General features: G+C 28.8%; 1 pseudogene; it reads left to right on the forward strand.

Annotated features, from left to right (window-relative positions):
- Positions 1 to 658: 658 nt before the first annotated feature.
- On the forward strand, positions 659 to 777 carry LOC112485901 (annotated as a pseudogene).
- The last annotated feature ends 2672 nt before the right edge of the window (positions 778 to 3449 follow it).

A 3449-nucleotide genomic window follows, 5' to 3' on the forward strand; every position in this document is an offset into this window, starting at 1 on the left:
ACTTTTAGAATAAACAAATCATGTTTATTATCATGTTTAGCATCAACAAATTTTCATTAAAGGAACTTCTAAAGAATTTGCTTCAGGAAGAATAAATATGAGCCCATGAGGGATGGCTGCAATGTAAGAAAAAAAGGTAAACACATAACATTAAACTCATAGATGATATTTAACAGTATATTATCTATATAAATTAGCTTAAAAATAAGATTTAATTTATGAAGTTTTAAAAAGACAAGATTAAAATACGAAGTGTTACTAGCATGAAAGTTAAGAGTGGGGTGGGTCAGAGTAAGCATGTTCTAAAATTTTTATATTATTTAAGATAAGACATTCTTTATACTACATTAAGTTAGCAGGCATGGTAAAATTTTCAAGAGTACTTTTAAAATATAGAAATAGCATGCATAACTTATAACCTGTAAAAGGGAAATGTAATATAAAAAATGAACTCTCAATCAATTATAAGAAATAAGAAATGGAAATAAAAAGAAGTAAGATGGTGGAAATCAAATGATCATTATTTATAATAAAGACTACAGTAATTAAATGGCAGTTTGTCATATTGATTAAAAATAAAATTCATTAACACACTGTTACAAGAGATACAACCAAAGTTTAAAGATATAGAAAGGTTGAAATTAAAAGCATGAAAATATACTACAGCCATGCCACCCTGAACACACCGAATCCCACCTGATCTCAGAAGCTAAGCAGAGTCAGGCCTGGCTAGTACTTGGATGGGAGACCACCTAGGAAGACCAGGTGCTGTGGGTGTAAAAAACAAAAAAAAGCATGAAAAAATAATATGCAAGTGCTAACCATGATAAAACTAAAGTAACTATATTAATGTAAAAAAAAAATCAACTTTAAGTCAAAAAATAAACATTGGGGAGTAATGGGATTACCCATATAATAATTTCAATTTACCAGGAGTGTATAATTATTCCATGCTTGAGCTGACCTAATAAAGTAGACTCTAAATATGAAAAGGAATAATTTATAGAGTTACAAGGACAAATGAACAAAGCCCCTTTGTAGTGGAAGATTTTAACATACCTCCCTCAATTATTGATTAAGTCAAGTAGACAATACATTTTTAAAGATAGAGAAAAACTGAGCTCTATCATGAGAAAATATGATTAAATGGACATCTATATAACTCACCCTAAAAATGGACAATATCTATTACATTCAAATACATATAAGATTTTTATAAATTTTACCACACATTAAGACAGAAACCAAATCACAAAAAATTTTAAAGAATTGGTGTTATATAGATCATATTCTCTTACCAAAGTACAATTAAATTAGAGGTCAATAACAAAAATAAATTAATATCTGCATAGTTTTGGAAATTAAAAATATACCTCTCTTCTAACTTACTCATGGGTCAAACAAACATCACAAATTACAATATAAAATTCACTTATAACTGAGTGATGTTGATAGTATTATACATCAAAACTTATAGGGTGCAGTTGAAAACAGATTACTAAGGCCCTTTATAACCAAAAATGATTATATCGAAAAGAACAAAAGCTAAAAATTATTGAGCTAAATATCCAATTTAATGTTATTAAAAAGATGAGTTATTCCCAAACATTTAAGTCTCAGGACGATGTAACATTCTTAAAAATTATTGAGGGCCTCAAGGATCTTTTATTTTTGTTTTTTTCTTAGTAATTAAATAATATTTATTTAGCCACTTCAGTGACACAATGCATACCTAATATATTTTATGGTAATCTTGACTAATTAAAATATTCCAAAGAGCTTTATGTGAGTTACAACTGTTAATATTTATAGAATTAAAATAAAATTTTTGAGACATTATTAATTCATTAAAAAATAATAAACTCATAATATGTACCTTATATTTTAATAAAAATATTTTCTCAAACTAAAGAATTTAGTGGGAAGTATGGAATTATTTTACATTATTGCAAATCTTAATGTCTTAACAGAAGAAAGCTAGATTCTCAGATCTGCTTCTGCATTCAATGTGTTATGATATATTGGTTTTGTTGAAGTATGTAAAGAATATCTGGCCTTACACTGACATGTATTTGGAAAAGGAGAGTATTTTAACAGCCTTTTTGTATAATTGTGAAAATTTTTCTTTGATATTATGCCAAATCTCCACTAGTGATAATCTTTTAAAGGTTAGTTGCAATGTGGAATCTGAAACCACATCAATGAATCTTTCATGGTCTGTTACACTAAGATCCATTGGTATGTCTTACACTTTGAATTAGTCTTTTATTCATGCATAATTTTGTTATATTATGTATTGATAATCAGGAAATATTGGTACACTAAGTTACAAAGATTTTCTGAATGTTGGCATATTTTATTACCTTATATACAAATAACTTTAATATCACCACTGATTTCACTGGAACAGTCTTTAAGTATTGAGAAGCTGTCAAGCTCATTTACAGATACAATACTAAATTCTATTTTTACTTGAAAGTTCAAATTTTAACACTGGTAATAAACATTTTCAGTTGTTTTCAGGCTCATTTCATTAATTTTTGAGAAAAGATCTGCCAAATACTGGAAGCTGAGTATCCAGAGCTGTTTGTCTAGTTCTTCTTTTATGTTAAAATGGTGTTCCATGATGAATGGCTAGTTTAGTTTGCAACTCCAATCACATAAGTGCTTTTCTCTGAGAGAGTTATCATACTTTAAAATGCAGCAGAAGTGCTTTATGTATACATCCCAATTCAACAGAATATTCAAAAGATTTAATTAAGGATAAAAATTTAATAAAATAATTTTTACTTTTTCATTAGAGAAATTTTACAGTAAAATTCGCATTTATTTTCATAGTGAGAATGCATTGGTGAGGAATAAAATGACCACACCTTTGATTTGTTCTAAGGTGCCAGCAATTTTTATTCACTCTTCCTTTTGCTCTGTCAGTTCAGGATAACATAGTGAAAAAGCCAATAACAGTCTAGCATTATTTTGAAAATAGTTTCAATCTTACTTTCTGAAAGTTTCTTAGAACCCCCAGAAGTCTATATAGACCACATACTGAGAACCAAAATGTTAGGCCCAGAGTCAATAAACTATTCAGCCCAAGGGCCAAATCTTGCCCTTTTTTTTGGTAAATATTGGAATATAGTCGTGTCTATTTATATACATGTTTCTATGGCTGCCTTCCTGCTACAATGGTATGTGGATTGAAAAGCTGCAATAGAGACTGTATGGCTCACAAAGCCTAAAATATTTACGTGTGTCCCCTTATAGAAATGTTTGCCAAGCTCTGAATTAGGCTGTGATGACAGAATAAACCCAACAAATGTATTTGAAAGAGATAAGGAAGACCAAAAGTTAATTTGAAAAAATGATACTGTAAAGGATGAATAAAGACAAATACTAGTTCTTTTAGAAGAGTAATGAAATGCAAAATCCTCTGGCAAAAACTGATTTTAAGA

This window comes from Pteropus alecto, unplaced genomic scaffold (assembly GCF_000325575.1).
Source record: "Pteropus alecto unplaced genomic scaffold, ASM32557v1 scaffold25, whole genome shotgun sequence".
Lineage (NCBI taxonomy): Eukaryota > Metazoa > Chordata > Mammalia > Chiroptera > Pteropodidae > Pteropus > Pteropus alecto.